General features: G+C 42.9%; 1 protein-coding gene and 1 long non-coding RNA gene across 2 annotated transcripts in view; both read right to left on the bottom strand.

The window, feature by feature from the left end:
* The window catches only part of GNAQ (G protein subunit alpha q), a 304893-nt gene that overhangs the window by 112351 nt on the left and 175267 nt on the right, over nt 1-17275 (bottom strand). The gene's annotated exons all lie outside the window — the stretch shown is intronic.
* On the bottom strand, nt 987-6043 carry LOC116569887. Its single transcript, XR_004277236.1, has 3 exons — nt 4552-6043; nt 3495-3498; nt 987-999 (listed from the first exon to the last, which is right to left on the bottom strand). It is a non-coding gene; the product is annotated as an uncharacterized LOC116569887 (long non-coding RNA).

Below are 17275 nucleotides of genomic sequence, written 5' to 3'. Positions count from 1 at the left end.
AGAAAAAAGTAGGGCTCTGAACTTCCCTTGCTATGTGTCAGAACAACCTTTTAACTGGTGGACGACAAACGGGCCATAAATGTCCCCCGGTAGGACCAGGCTGCTGGGGTCACTCAAAGAACTTGGGCCAAGAGCTCTAACATAATTGAAAAGATTTTAACACTGGTACAGTGTTAGCAAAGGGTAAGATCTGAATACCAACTTGGCCTATAAGAAATATCTTTGAGTCATAAATATGTTAATTTTACTCAAAAGTTATTCTTATCTGATAGTGCAGGACTGCATACACAGCTGGAAGAAAAGAAAGAAATTTAAGAAAGGGAAAGGGAAAAAAGGGAAGGGGAAAGGGAAGGGAAGGAAGAAAGAAATTAAAAAAAAAAAAAACCAGAAATTTCCACCAAAGCTATCAATAAAATATGTCTTTTTATTCCACTCCTGATCATACTTCTAACTCAACATTTTTGGGGGGAGTCATTCTTATTTTTTTTTTAATATTGTATTTATTTGAGAGAGAGAGAGAAAGAGAGAGAGCTTGAGAGACTCGCAGAGGGAAAGGGAGAAGTGGGCTCCCGGCTGAGCAAGGAGACAGATGCGGGGGGCGGGCGGTGCTGGATCCCAGGACCCTGGGATCATGACCTGAGCCAAAGGCAGAGACACTCAATTAACTGAGCCACCCAGGTGCCCCTGCGGGAGTCATTCTATATAAGTCCTGGCCTCTCCACAATAACTGTAGTTCATTTTGCAATGAAGAGCCCAAATCATGCTGTGTTCCCTGCTTTATTCAATCAATGAAGCAGAAAGGCCAAGAAAAGACCAAACTACCGTCTTGGTTTTACAGAGGAGGAGAGTGCTATTTTTTTGTTCACAGTGCGATTCCCTGTGACGGGCAACAGCAGTGACAATCCCACCTAGGAGCCGGAGGCCCCTCTGGACTCAGATGCCACTTGTGACATGCCATGTCCTGGAGAGCAGGCCAGCAGGGAGAGCTGACATAATCCTCTTACCAAGTGTGAGTACTTGGCTGAACATCAGAATCATCTAGGGAACTTTAAAAAACGCTCAAGGCTACATCCCACCCTTGGAGACTCTGACTTAATTGGCCTGGGAGGTGGCCAAGGTTTTTAAATCCGCCCCCCACACCCCCTGCCAGTGGTCTCATATACAGCCCCAGTTGAGGAACACTAGTGGAAACCATGGTCTCTCCAGGAGTAGGAGGCATATAACCATCCACAGGGGGCAGAAAGAAACTATCAAAACCTATGGGCTGCATCTTAAAAAAAAACAAAAACAAACAAACAAAAACCAAGCTACTAAGTTTGTCTGTATTTACTTTACGGAATCATGATGGCACGCGGACCTCTCAGAGGCCCGTGTGGTATCCAGGAGCCTTGCGGAGCCCCTACCCCTCTGTTCACTCTCAGTGTGCTGCTATTTATCTCCATTAATGTGTCCCTAGTTAGGTAATTTACAGATTCTATTATCTGAAAGATTAGAATCCTGACAACACTTCAAAAGGAGGAGGGGGATAATCAGGAAATATTTTGAGCCACCAGAGGCTTCCTAATTATGTGACGGCAAACTACTTAGAACACCGTCTAACTTAAGGATGAGCTGCACATTTTTCTTGTACAAAACGATAAGTGTTCCATATACGCTGACCTTCCTTTTGTCAGGACAAGGGGCTGAAGGAGCAGCCTATGTGGCTGACACTTTTATACAAATAAACATATTTAATCTCTCTCTTCAAGGTCAAAGAGCATTTTAACAGTGAACGAGAGTCAGCGCTAGGAAATGTGCGCTGTGCAAAGTGCATTTTGGAAATGGGTATTTGGAAATGTTTTCAGTGTGATGGGATTCTGCTGTCCAAGCCAATGTAAGGTGAGACACTAGAAAAAGACCACGTTATGTATAAATTTTATAAAGCTGGGGAAAAGTATTTTGGAGAAAAGAGTTTCAATGAGGTTTTTAAAGTCATTTGTTAAAAATGAATAAATGTGACACAACAACCTTCCATATGTTTGAAAGAACAGCTGATGGATACCTACGAAGATGGGAATTTATTAGCAAAATTTCAGTAAGAAATCTTTTCATAGGTGGTGAGTGGGACTGAAAATGAGCGCTATGATTTAGAAGGCACAACCAATGATACAGTTTCATTTACAGCCACACAGCTTCTGTGGTGTCTTTTTATTTATGAGACATTAAAATTAAGTCATGAATTAAGCCGAATTTAGAACCAGACTATCGAATCGCTGTTGCAGAATGAATCAAATTAAAAAAAATCATTAAATGTTTTATATCAAAGAGGATGCAAAAATTCTATCAAGTATGATGTCAATAAAAACCAAAATAATTTTTATCAATTGGGGGCATGATCAAGAAAGTTTGGGCCATACTCTTATCTGGTAGACGACCATTCAGCCAGCCATTCCAAAATCAGAGAAGTGCAGTGCGGAGAGAAGCAGCTTGCATTACTGCCATAGACAATGGTTACCCTGGGTTGGTCGTGTGCAAGAGGAAAGTGAGGGAAAAATTAGGAATTCTGTCCTTGAGATTGAGCTGTGAAGAAACTTCTGGAACTCTGCTAAAATTGGTTTGGAGATCAAGCAGCCAGTATACATTTCACCAGTTCAGTGAACCTGGGGAGCCTCATATTTTGATTGTCCCAGTGTCTTATACTACGGCTTTTTATGAGGATGCTTAAGAGATACTGTTAACAAAAGCCAATCATTTTTTTGGTCAAAAACAACTGTAACTTCTCAGCAATCTATCAGTAAGATCAACTTCCACTAATGCAATAAAAAATCACCAGTCTTCCAATTGATAGTATGTTCTGATACCAGATCTACAGTGGGCAGCCACTGGGAAGTGGAAAAATTATTAATTAGTAGCAGTGAATTATAAAAAGCCTCTGCTAAATATAGTGCACCGGGAAACTATGAGACAGTGTTCTGAAACCCAGAAAACACCCACTTTCAATGTGTTAGAATTATCTGTTTCACACTCCATATATTACTTGGTTAAGTTGCTAGAATCACTAACCATCTCGACCCTAATATTATGGGGCCTATAAAGATGCTCATGTGATCTAGGGGAAACTTGTTATACAGAAATCACATCTTACATGATCACAGAAATATCGTTTATGCTTTCGGGAAATCTTACCCTTAAAAAGCCAATCTTTAAGGAAATGGATTAGCTATCAGCAACAATTCTTCATGAACATTTCAATGTACTCATATACCTCCCCTCCGGTTTCCTTAACAGTGTCAGGGTCTCATGTGACCTAAACTAGTTGTATGCAACTGCGGTCCCCAGCTCGCCTCTCAGAATGCATTAACCGGCAGAAGAGTCCTCCCCTGGCTCGGGGTCACGTGCTTCCCTCGCCTGAGGTGCCTCTGCTCTGGGTAACCGAGGATATAGCACATGTAGGTCAAAGACATCCTTTGCAGAAACCTAAACCCATCCCACACCCCAGGCAGCATTTAGAGCACTCCCCTCCCCACACACCCTTGCTTGTTTTTCAATATGGGACGCAAAAATTTGAATTTTAAAAAAGATGTTTTTATTTATTTTTAGAGACAGCGCATGTGCGAATGGTGGTGGGGGGAGGTACAAAGGGAGGAGGAGACACCTCAAATAGACTCTGTGCTGGGCTCGGACCCCGATGTGGGCATCGATTGATCCCAGGACCCGAGATCGTTACCTGAGCTAGAATCAGGAGCTGGTTGCTTAACCTGAGCACCCTGGCGCCCCACAAAAACTTGAACTTTAGGGGCACCTGAGTAGCTCAGTCAGTTAAGTGTCTGCCTCCGGCTCAGGTCGTGATCTCAGGGTCCTGGGATGGAGCCCCACATCAGGCTCTCTGCTCAGTTGGGAGTCTGCTTCTCCCTCTTCCCCTGCCCATGCTTCCTCAAATAAATACAATCTTTAAAAACAAAAACAAAAACAAAAACCCTTGAACTTTAATAAGACAAAAATCTCATGCTTCTTAATGTTCTCTATGCAGTGCCCATTCCACACAACTGTCCTACTCATTTTACTGAAAGTGTCTTTTGTTCCCTGCTGACTAATTCAGGGTGCAGAGGGGCTGGAAAAGGAACTAAGTAAATCTAGGCTAGGGTTCACCTACCAAAACATCTTATTTTCCCTTAAATGCACATGTCCAACAGCAAAGCCCTTGCACTCCAATCATTCACAAGACTTACCTGGTTGAATGTTACGATACAGACTAACTATCGAGCTCTGTAGAACTAAGCACATTACCCTGGGTGCTGTGTGAGGGGTTGGGGAGAAGTGGACACAGCGCCCCCGTGAGAGGACTTGGCACATGATGCCTGGAGTCCAAGAATGTGGTACCGACACGTGCTGTCTCAGTAGGTGAGAAACTGTAGCATCCATAAAGTTAATGTGGAAATACACAATTAGAAAATCTCCGAACACATAATCCCAGTGTACCCAGGCTAGGATAACAGGTATCACTTGTCCCTCTCCTTGTTAAGGTTAAAAGCATTCACATTTCCCTACTTTCTCTACTATTCCTCCTCTGACATCATGCACAAGTGTGAGGTGTGAACTAGTCTATTTAATATCTCATCGCCTACTCCGTGCACAGCACTGTGACAGGCGCTCAGGAGGCACACAGAGGCTAACGTTAGAGAGACAACTATGAAGGCAAATAAGAAAAGGCAGGCACCTGGAGAGGAAGAGGGGCAAAGAAGGGTTCCGTGAAAAGGGAGCTCCCAAATGTGAATGGCAGGAAAACACACAGGTCCTCTGCGAGCGGGGCGGCATGTCCCACACGGAAGGATGCTGAGGGAGCACAGTCACCCTGGACACTTGTCAGATTATTCAAGGCACAAGGCCCTAAGCCAGCCGGGGCAATGGGAACTGATCCCCAGCCCCAACGTGCTCCTGGCCAGGCACACAGGGTCCACGCTCAGGAAGGCATGGCTCGGCCAGGGCAGGCCTGCAGGGAAGGCACCAATTGTACCAGCCCATGATATTTCTCTTCTTTGCTTCTGAGTAGCATTTACAGCCCAATGTAGCCACACATTTTAACAGTTAATTATATACTGTCTTGGGCAGTTGTTGCTGTATTTTATACTTTAAATATCATCTGCCTAGGTATACTTCCCTTGAGGGGTAGCCCTGTGTCTCTCCCCTGGGTGGTTCGATTCCCTAAGGGGGCCCCCTTAATCAGGTTGGAGTGTCTACACTCCTGGTACCCATCTGAATCCGAGTACAAAGTAAACAACCAGCGCGCTGGTACCCAGCCACTTCGGGCTGACAATTCCCCAGGGCGTGTGGTACGAACTGTTCGTGGACTTTTGGAGTTTTCTGGTTCATACTTTAATATGCTTAGCCACGGATAGACATGAAACCATTCCTGAAAAGATAAATGTATATCCTGGGCTTCACATGTAGTGTCTATTTCCTCAGACGCTCCTGCTGAAGAAAAACTGGACAGCGAGTTTTCCTGATGTACCTATATGGTACATTCTATATTGTATAGAATTACATGATGTCTTTGAACAGACATCCACACTGGTTTTGGAGGGCAGGGAGGCACGAAACCCACGCCCTCTTTAGGCAGCGAGTTTGGTCAAATATGCACCCATTTTTAGTCCTGCATTCTATTACTAGGCAGGCAGTTTGCTCAACAAGGCAAACTGCAAACGTTTTTGTAAATCCTACAGTTGCCACTCTTTCTTTTGTAGCAAGAGGCTCTGTGCAAGGGGAGACTGATCCAATAGTTCAAGTATGAAAGACTTGGCTGTTGTAGGAAAAATACTTTCTTCCAACATCGAGGCAAAGACAGTTTCCAAAATTCCTAGAGTCTGATAAAATTAAAACCACATGGCAAGTGGTGTTGAGGTTTGTTTTTTTTTTTTCCCTTTAACATAGAAAGAAATATTTTAAAATATGTAATAATATATTTAGAACTTTGGTAATGGTTATCAATGAATCATATCAGTTTTTTTTTTAAGATTTTATTTATTTATTTGACAGACAGAGATCACAAGTAGGCAGAAAGGCAGACAGAGAGAGAAGAGGAAGCAGGTTTCCTGCTGAGCAGGGAGCCAGAGGAAGGGCTCGATCCCAGGACCCTGAGATCATGACCTGAGCTGAAGGCTGAGGCTTTAACCCACTGAGCCACCCAGGCGTCCCCGAATCCTGTTAAGTTTTTGAAAGTGAGTGTCAAAATTCTCACGGTGTTAAAACTGAAAACAAGTAATAATACTTGAATGAGGATGACCTAGGGTCACACTACAACCCCCCCTTTATTGTACTGGTCCACTGCTGAACCAGTGAGAGCAGTGTGAGGTCTTGGTCTTGGGCTGTAAATGCACAGCAGGTGAGCTCTGATGGAGGGAGCTCAGGTCTATTGTTCCTTACTTGTTCAGCTTGGCTTCCCCGTAGTTTACCACCATTTCAGGACCCACTGGCTATTGAGATATTACGATATAACTTAGGAACTGTTAAATAAAAGTGGCATGTTGCTTTTTTTAATCCATTTGTTTATGGTTTGTGATTTTCAGCACATACGATTTCATACCTTTAGGCCAACTACAATTAAGACGCCATAGCTTGGGTGATTTTTTTAAATTAAGAAAATTTCAAGAATTTTTTAAAAATTCGAACTGTTCTTTCAAGTGCACTATGATTCCATCTATTTCTTTTTTTTTTTTTTTTCTCGAGACAGAATGCTGTAGAGACCTCTGTTATTAGCCCCATCTAATGCACCACATTCGGCAACTCTGGTTGATTTTAGAAAGAGTTGCAAACCTTACTCTGAGAACAAAGCCTGGTCCACATTTGTCAAAAATGTCCCGAGGCAACCTGACTGCTGGCTTGAATGCATACAGGATAAGGAGACAGCTGTGGGTCTTGAAAAAGTAGTGTCTTCTGAGATTCAGTACGAGGAACAGCTTTGGAATGGCCCAAAACCCAAGCCCATCCTCCAATCTGCCTTTTTCTTTTCTTTCTTTCTTTCTTTCTTTTTTTTTTTTTTAAATCCAGGAGGGGGATGGGAATAATGAAGATCTACTTTCAGATCCTCAGACTGAGTTTTAAGAGAATGACACAGGCAAGTTCTGTCACAGTATTGGTTACTGGAGTTTCCAACTTCTGAATGCTGAGAGAACTCATTATTAGGTAATATGATTCTTTTTTCCCTTGTGGAGTGAAGAGAAAACTCTACTGAAAACAAAAACAGAAAACATATTTACACACTCGTTATTAAGTCTTCAGACTAGCAGCAGCTAGTGAGGAGATAAAAGTCTAATCTTTTAAATCTAATGATTTTAAAACTGGGATAGGAACAGAACTTTCACAGTGCCATTTTGAACTAAAGTAGAGGAAAAATTTTTTTATAGTATAGAATTACATAATACCACAGACAGGACGGGAAAATGGTCATTTCTGAGCACTTACTGTTGTGCTAGGCACGTAAAGTGTTATACGCTTTATAATAAAGTACGCACTTGGTTATTACAACTGCAGAAGGTAGGTATTATTCTTAGCCGCATTTATTGGGGGCTGGAGCGGGGACTGTCATTTAACTTGCCCCAAATCACTCAAGCTTGTAAGTGGCAGACTCCAGATTCAACCTGGCAAGGGTCCAGAATGGCTGCATCACAACAATACATTACCAATGGAGACATGAGCGAAAGTTATGTCTAATAATTTAGATAAAGAAACTGCAGTTGGTAATTCTAGGTTATTGGTATAGTGGGAATGTTTCCAAAAGTCAGAGCAAAGTAGGCTTCCTGAGAGGATGATTTTAAGGTATTAAGAAACAAAAGAAACAAAGAAAAAGCCACCCTGAGATCTGAACATTCAGTATTAAAAATTCACAGCCCCAATAACCAACCTAAGCAGGCACATTTGAGTAACTGTGGTCGAAGATGAGGAATTAGATGGAATCCATCAGCTGCACTAAGAATTAGGCCTGGAAACCTCTTTCTGTATTTTCCCTTTAGTTACCCTAATTTCATGACCTGCACGATCAGAGGTCCCCTGGATCTGTCAAAACTGTGAATCCCAAGAAAATCCAAGACCCTTTCAGGTGGGTCCATGACAAAACTACTTTGTCAAATGCTTGAAGTTAGGGGGGTAGTAAAGTGGCAGTCTTTTTTTTTTTTTTTTTTTTAAAGATTTGCAGGGGGAGCAGCAGAGGGACAGGGAGAAGCAGACTCTCCGCTGAGCAGGGAGCCAGACTCTGGGCTCAATCCCAAGACTCTGGGCTCACGATCTGAGCCTAAGGCAGACGTTGAACTGACTGAGCCACCCAGGCGCCCCAGGATTTCTTTTTTCTTAACAGTGAGTTTCTGTGTCTAAAAATGTGGATATGCTCAGGAAGATTTCTGTTTAGGCAAGGTTGGTCTATCTGAAACAATGTTTCATTTCTTTTTTTTTAAATTGTACACCAAACTTATAGGCAGAAAATCCAAGCTAGGTTCAATGGGGAAAAAAAAAATCTTTTTGTTCTCTTTTCCATAATAACTATTAATGGCAGAGGGTCCTAGAGTGATGTCTCTCAAGTAAGGCCGGAACTCAACAGAGGTTCTCAACCTACAAGACAGCAAGGATGAGAGTACTCATCAAGCCATCTTGAAATACTAAAGACAAACTATAAGAGGTTTAAATTCAGTGAACTTGAGAAAAGAACTAGTGGTAAGTCCTATATCTATTAAGTCTATAACTAAAATCACAAGTGGAATTTATGTTTATAGAACAGACTGTGGACAGTATTTACCTTAACAGTGTAAAAATACTACTATAACATATCACATATTGAAAGGTAGGTGGAGAGGTAGGATATAAATGTGTTCTAATTTCCTAAAATCCTTGATGGCCATGAGCAAATAGATGAAGTCTATATTAAACATACAGTTTTTAAAACTCAAATGATTTCAAAATTATGTTTTCTATAATCTTCTACTTTTTAACTGTACAAGGAGCCATTAGGAACTAATTTCTCTAGTTAAGAAATATGACCTGAAAATTGTTACTTCTTTTCAGTGTCTTCTTAAATTCTTTCTCCTAGTTCTTAGTTCAAGTAAAATTGAGTTAAATAGTTATATTTATAATATATTATTTATAATATTTATATATAAAGACATAGGAAGTTCATCAGTGTTTCTCTTTATCCAATTGGAATGGTGTTCACCAGATGCTGACTACTGTTTCTCAGGGATGGGATACTGAATGACTGTGAAGTTGTTTCTTCATAATGACTGACTAAAAGAAAAAAAGGCAGTTTGTCATTCTTTCAAAAAAATGAAGTTGTTGTTCTACAAAAAGCATCAAAATAGGGGCGCCTGGGTGGCTCAGTGGGTTGAGGCCTCTGCCTTTGGCTCAGGTCATGATCCCAGAGTCCTGGAATCGAGCCCCGCATCGGGCTCTCTGCTCAGCAGGGAGCCTGCCTCCCTCTCTCTCTCTGTCTGTCTCTCTGCCTACTTGTGATCTCTGTCAAATAAATAAATAAAGTCTTTTAAAAAAAAAGCATCAAAATGATATCTAAATATATCAATCAGCAGAAGAAGATGCCAGAAATATGTACTGGAATTAAAAGGAAGACTGGAAAATAGTAAAATACCATTTTTATTTTAAAAAGCTCTATACATAAAATAAATCCCCAAAAGAAATAGAGCAAAATATTAAGGGTGATTATACCCAGTGGAATAGTGGGTGACTTTAATTTTTAAATTGACGTTTAGCAGCATTTTCTGATTTGTCTACAAAGAACAGCACTGCTTATGCAATTTAATATAAATAAATGCACACATTCAAAATAGAACCCTGACAATTTTTACTGGGGTACAGCTGAGATTTTTTAATGGAAATTCTGAAGAGAAGATGATTTCTGGACAGCATTTGTGACTCTAAGGAGAAAAAAAATCCAACTGTGAAAGAATGCTTTAATTTCCGAGAGCTGGTGGTGGGCTGTGGGCTAAACTTCAATGGCACCCGCTTTGGTGTTCCTACTGGCTGGGTCGGATACTGCTCTTTTCCTTCCCTTGTTGCTCTAGAGCTTCTGTTTCTGGTTCTCAGGTTTTTTCTCCATCGTTTCCTCAGGCCTCGTGCTGGACAGCACTATGTTATTAACGGGTAAATAATCAAAGTTCTCTCCGAACCTTGTTACCCCCAACTAGAAGTCAGACCTGATTCATCAAGACGGTAAGACCTTATCAAAAGTCTTGATTTTTACAGTAACATGAGAAGAAGAGCATTCAAACACTGATTTACTACAGGCAATCCCTTTATCGGGGATTAAAATAATTAACAGATTAAGAGGATCGTGTCTGAGGGGACTGAAATGTACCCTCTGTAAATCATTATGTCTCTCGACTGTATCCATTGGGACCAGGAGTTACCAGGTATCTGAAGTCCTGACGGAGCGTACTGGAGAAAGAAGGGTGAAGAATCTGACAGTTCCAAATTATAGCCTTCATACTCAGGCAGGCCAAACTCTGCTCAGGACTTCTCATTTGATTTTATTTTAAATACAGGTTTCCCAGGGCGCCTGGGTGGTTCAGTCGGTTAAGGATCTGCCTTCGTTTGGCTCAGATCATGATCTCAGGCTCCTGGGATGGAGCCCCCAAGTCAGGCTCTCTGCCCAGCGCCGGGGGGCCTGCTACTCCCTCTCCCTTTGCCCCTGCCCCCTGCAGGTCATGCTCCCTCTCTTTCTCTCCCTCTCCCTCTCTAGTAAACAAATAAAATATTAAATAAATAAATAAATAAAACAAAACAAAAAAACACATAAATACAGGTTTCCCAGAAAAGGTCATCCCTAATTTTCCAGCATGTCCTGTCATATATTTGTTGAAATCATCCGAGGACCATCAGGGACAGCAGGGGACTCCTGTGACACCTCTCCGGGAATGTCACTTGTCCCACAGCCTCAGCGAGGCTCCCTGAACTGGAGAGATCCAGAAGGGCAGGGACATACTGTTTATGGTGAGAGCGGCCTGTGCTTGACTTGGAAGAAACATCTGATGAAGATTCCGGTGTCGCATACTTTCCTATTCAAAAAATTACCTTACTTAGTGGGTTAAAAGCCTGAGTGTTACCCTCCCCTTTGTGATGAGGTAAGCGTGCTGACAAAGACACAAGAACTATGTATTTAATTAGAACATGAACCAAAAGATGCCTTCCCTGATACATTAGCATTCCTGTGCTCGGTTCATGATGACAGAGGGCTTTGTTTTTTCACACTGCTGAGATTTCTGAGAGGGCCAAGTTCAACTTTTGACTGTCTGTTTTATTTTCTTCACCGGCAACCGGAGAGTATAACCTTTCCAAATGACTCAGTGATTCATCTTTAATTCATTTTTCCTGTCTGGGAACCTGGAAGTTTTTCTCAGCAAACGCCCCAGAAGCACATGTTTCATTTTTTTAAAGAAAATGTTACAGTTCTTTCTCTACTGCTTTGGATGCATAGTACACTCAGTAAATAGTTGACTGAATAATGATTTAGAAAAGAATACACAGTCTGCTGAATATAACGGAATCCATGTACATCTAAACAGAGCATTTCCGTCCATGTCGGGAGGTACCAGTTATCATCGGTTCTCACCCTTGGGTTGGGTGCTTGGTGCACGGGTGTGGGTTTTATCACGTTTTATAACATATATGTTATGGACGGTCTTATGTCTGAATTGAGTACTTTAAAACAAACAACCCCAAAATGAAGGGGTGAACAATCAGCCTTCCACCATTAATGTCAGAGCCTAGGTCATGTGCACGGGCCAGTCTTGGTGGGGGGCGGGGTTGGTGAGAGAGAGATGCTTTGCTCAGGATCCTTGAGTTGGGAGTGGCAGATCCTGTATGTCTGAACCTAAGGTCACAACTCAGACTCTTTCCTTCCCTTCAGGGACAGTCCTGGAAAGAGAGAGGGGAGCTAGGCGGCAGGCAGAGAAAGCAAGTGGATATAGCTGCTTTTGAGCACTACCAAAGGAGTATCCGCGGTACTCCGGGGATCGTACATGGGCGGAAGGACTGTCACTCTGTCTGCAGTCACCGCTGAGCCCCATCCCCTTGCTCTGGCACTCGCAGACATTATTATGCCTCATGCATTCATGTTTTTAAGACTCAGCCTTGCCTAAATGGGTCAAAGCGCGCACACGCGCGCGCGCACACACACACACACACACACACATAAAGAATTTTCAATATTTTCTGCCCCCTATGGGAGTTTATGCTGACCCACAGAAGAAAAAAATCTTTGTACGCATAATACATATATTTGAGAACCTTTCTTAACTGCTTTGTGAGGGATTGGCATTAAAAATAGACATTGGAAGCATTTAAATAAAAAATTATCCAGCACCTCACACGGGAGTCAAATTTTGCATTGACATTTCCTGCAAGGGCAAATGGGAGGGAAAAAGCCCAAAGCTTTCAGCATATACTTAAAACAGCATGGCCACAGAGAAATGATTGGCAATGGAACAATCATCGTTCTGCAATTTTCACATAATAAATTGGGGAAAATCACTGCAATTTGGTATAAATGTTCCTGTCAGGTATATCTCTCAGAGTCAGCATTACATTTTATTCTAATGTTCATCTTCCCCTCCTTGCCTCTGCCTTGGTTGCATTCTAGAATTTTTACTTAAAAGGAATCTATGATAATCATTATAATGTTGTTTGTTTTAGGTTTACCAAGGGCTGTACCTAATCATTAATAATTAATTAAACACATAAATAAAATGAGTGAGGAAAACCAACCATATAGAAATTATGCCAGCTTTTTAAAAGCTACAGTTTGACACTGGAAAAAGTCCTCTGACACAAGACCTTCAATACAGGAGTGACTGACTAGGGCACTTCCCTTAGCAGGCAGATTTTATTTTTAAAAAACAAGAAGAAACTGAGTTAAGGAATTCTACTCTTGTTTAAGGTTGGCTAGTGCCCACTATTGCCCCAAACCATGACTTCACAGTTACGTTATTCAGGAAGCTCTGCAAGATATATACAAAATCCTTAAAAATGAGAAGAGCCCTTTTACTCATCATCAGGTGTATAGCATAGAAATCATTTACTATTTGACCTGGGAGGTTCATCTTCAATAAATCAAACTCCCCTAAGGGAACTTCTATCCACAAGAAAAGATAATAGGTTGAACTCCTTGACTATCTTTCCACCCAACCCCCCCACCTCCCCGACCGATGCCACTGCAATTCAACAAGGAGCTCTAAAACCCCAGCCCCTTCCTGGTCTCCCTCAGTTTAAACCTCAACTCTACTTAGGGAGGCATGGTAGTACCTTCTGCTAACCTTGAACTGGGGCAGGAGCTACAGTTCAGACTCCAGTGCTCTAAACATGGCAAGCAAGGCTGGGCTGAAACAGCAAATGACCTCCCTCTGTCTGGCCTGATCAATCCTGACAGCAGAGTGTGAGCAGAAGGGCACAAACTCAACAAACAACATTCCTCGGCTCAGCAAATGGATCCGTTTTTCATCCAAACCAGTTCAGACAAGCTATTGGGTGGAATGTAGGAAGACATTCAATTAATATTTGGGGACAGAGAACAATCTTGTTTTGAGGAAAGAGATTTTTCTTAATGGTGACTTCTATTTGCTACGTTTGGGTGGTGTTTTGCTCAAGACTGCTTATAGAGAGAGAAAAGTGGAATGATCTATACCATCATGCTTGCAGCAGGCTTTCTCGGGCTGGGAATGCTGGCATACTGAGATATTTGCTGGGTTCTCCACAGGCTGCTGACCCTGAGGCCTTGGGATTTTCTCGGTCTTGGCAGGACAGCCCCAGTGCTGCTGAGGGGACTGCTAGGTGTATGGCCCAACCAAGCAGAGCTGGCCTTCATGCTCCTGGGATATACTGATGAGTACATGCATCTTTTGCAAGGCTCCTACAGACATGTATACCCTCAGCCAGGATCCTAGAATTCTACAGGTAACTTCCATGCAAAGATATCCACTATTAGAGGCACCCCTGGCCCACGATTCCAATAACGGCAATGCCAAAAGCATGAAAGAGAATACCAATTTCAGGTTCCTGGGACACCTTGTTCTCTTGCAGGTCACTGTGTACAACTGGCCCCCTTAAGCCTTCATTGGGCAGAACACAATGAAAAGCACCAAGCGCTTCACCTCTAAAATAATGACTCCAGGGAAGCTTGGGTAGCTCAGTCTGTTAAGCATATGACTCTTGATTTCGACTCCGGTCATGATCTCAGAGTCCTGAGATCAAGCCCCCCACGTCAGGCTCCCCAGTAGGTTCTAGGCATGGAGGCAGCTTAAGATTCTCTCTCTCCCTCTTCCTAGCCTTGCTTAGGCGAGTGCATGCTCTCTCACTCTAAAATAAATAAACAAACAAAAAAAATTAAACTAAATTTAACAAAGACTCCATTCCTGGACAAGAGGATAAGACCAAGGCACACTGGAAGAGGTAATGAAGGGATGCCTCTCATCTTCCTCACCACCCATCTGCTCTTCCCCCAATTAAGAAAAAGTCCAGCCCCCCCTCCCCAAAAATCCATTCAACTGACTGAAGGAATATTTACATTACTCTTTCCATTATTTTCCCAGGGACATATGTGTTTTAACCAGAGACAAATACTTATTAGGAATTATACAAGCCATCAGAATCAATTCCAATGGGAAAATCTCAGGTTTCAGCGGCTGAAGTGTAGGGTGCATCCCTAATATTCTGAAAATCACAAACTGTAGGAAGACAGTAAAAACAGAAGGTTAAGAGTTTGAATTTTCAATAAACCACCTGCTCTCCAGGTGCCCTCAAGCAAGCCTTTTAATACCCCGAACCTGCCTCTTTTTGAATATACAGAATAAAATTAGAAATCTTTTTAAAAACTCTTTGACCCACCTCACCATGAAACTACAGGGACTGAGATACTCTATATGAGAGAGTTTCCAAACTGCGAAGTGTTACTCTAAACGCAGCTGTTTTTTTTAGCATTTTAGGACTGACTGGTTGGGAATCAAAAACTCAAAAATCGAAAGATTTTTTAAATAACTCATTTTTGCATTGGTTCTGGGTTCTGCTTGTCGGAAAATCCAGAATGCATTTCCCTTTCCCCTAGTCATGTCTACCTCTTCTTATAAGAAGCCAGTGGCGCATGTCAGAAACAGTTGTGGAATCTAGGCTGAAGCCAGGCCTTCCTTTTTTAAACAACATTCTCTGGTGGTGAGCTTTTTCAGTGTATTATTTCATTATAAACTTGAGAGGGAATCGTGGAAATTCCTTACAATCCATCTGGCCTCAGGAAGAGATGTAGGTCAAATTGGTAAATACACAGAAAACATCAGAAACCTACTGAGTTTCTTTGTGGACATCATTGTACAAAGTTGTTTCCTCTGAGCAGAGTTGTGTGTCCTCACATGAACCCCTCCTCCCCAAAGTCACTGAAGGAAAATAATTCCAAGATCACCGCATAATTACAGCTCGTGTCAGTCCTTCCCTCCCGCCCCTTTACAATCAGAAAGAGGATCTTACTTGTCCAGAAACACTAACGGAAGCAAATAAGCTTACTGCTCACAGGTTTTAGGCAATCTGTAATGGATCAACAGCGAAAGATGTGAGAGGTCACCCTACTCAAAGAGTAGTACCTTGGAGGGTCTGACACAGGAGGATCTGAGAGCAGAGGGGACTAGAAGCTACTGTCAACAAGAAGATCACAAAGGAAAGTGACCCACCGTCGACTGCAGTGGGAGCTCTGTTCCAGCAGATCCAAGAGAAATGCGGCTCAGTGGAACTATGGACAGGCAGAGGCAAGAAAGGAGGGCCATGCACAGGCTGAACACTGGGACGATGTACGCTATCTTTGGGGCAATGAGGCACACATCACATGTGCTCAGAGAGCAGGAATTCACCAGTGAAACACAGCTCACGGGTGTGCTGTCTGTCCACACTCTGTTGAGCTGTCTACCGTTATTAAAAACATAGTAGAGTACCTTCCAACATTAAAAATGGGAAAGTGTCAGAGAAAATTCCTAATTTCTGCCTTCTCTTGAAAAATCAGATGTGTGGCAAGTCAGGGCCTGCAACCCCACAAAGCAGGAGCTGCCTCAAGAGGGGGTGCACCCACCGCCTTCTGACTTGCCAGTGGACGTGGATGTGTACTCGCCCAGCTGCTGCCTTGTCACCTCCAAGCCTCTCCCCTGCCCACGGGCTCCATCCACTTAATAAACCTGCCGATGTGCAGAATTCCAGTTGTTTTTGTCTATTTGGAGAAAAAAAGCTGGTTGGGAAAGAGTGGACTATGACAAAGGGGGAAAAAAATGGAAGTGGGGTTCCTTATAGGTGTGCATGGCTCCAAAGGGACTCCGGCAACCCTGGGTGGCCCAAAAAGAGCTCTTCCAAAGGATGAGGCAGTCAGAGACGAAGTCGTTAAAAGGGCAAATAAAGTCATCTAAGGCGGCACGGAGGTGCCTGGACCATTTATCACCTCATTTTCTCCTTTAGGGGAGGAGAAATGCAGCAGAGTAAAGTACATGTCTCTTTTAACCTAAATACAAAGAAGAGGCTCTCGCCTTGGTGAATTCTCCCGTGGACAACAGGATCCTTAGAGCCTAATATAAATAACATTTTTATAATGCTTCACCGTGAGCAAAGCACTTTCACATACATTTTTTTTCACGTGCTCCTCGACCACAATTTGGTGAGTAAGTCAGGGCAAAGAGTAGGAGCGTATACTACAGAGAAGACGGAGGCCCAGGCACTTGGCTGGGGCCGGGGATCTGGGCGGGGCTTCTCTTACCAGCACCCAGGGCTCCGCCCCCCTTGGCAAGGACCGGCCTCTGACTGCAAGGAACCCTGGACTCCTTCAACCTGCCTGAAACTGTGGTGGCTGAGACACCACCAAGGCTGCCTAGGGACTGAGGCGGTTTTTCCCTTACTAGGATAATCCTTCCCTGAGCAAATCCATGCCCTGAGACTCCGACTGCCAGGAGTCAGCTCAGCCTGCACGGCGGTGGGTCAGTCATGTCTAGAAACATCCCTTATTTGTTCACGAAAAGTCCTGCAAATATTTTGGCAAATAAATTCAGAAAGCCGGAAACGCTAATTATCAGGCAGAGACAAACCCAGAGTAATAACATCAACAACAAAGTGCCTTTTCAACGCTGCTATTCAATGCGCCTTCCTGTTGCCAGTGCCACGAAAAACACGCAGGGACGGCCTGGAGGAGATGGAAGAGGAAATGACTCCTTTCGAGACCACGTCCTGTGGGCAGACGGTGGCCCTACCGTTTGCTACAGCAGATATCAGAAAGGAAGGGTGGGCAGTA

Source organism: Mustela erminea, chromosome 12, assembly GCF_009829155.1.
Source record: "Mustela erminea isolate mMusErm1 chromosome 12, mMusErm1.Pri, whole genome shotgun sequence".
Taxonomy (NCBI): Eukaryota; Metazoa; Chordata; class Mammalia; order Carnivora; family Mustelidae; genus Mustela; species Mustela erminea.
The sequence above is the reverse complement of the archived record's forward strand: the minus strand, read 5'-3'. Positions and strand labels throughout refer to the sequence as shown.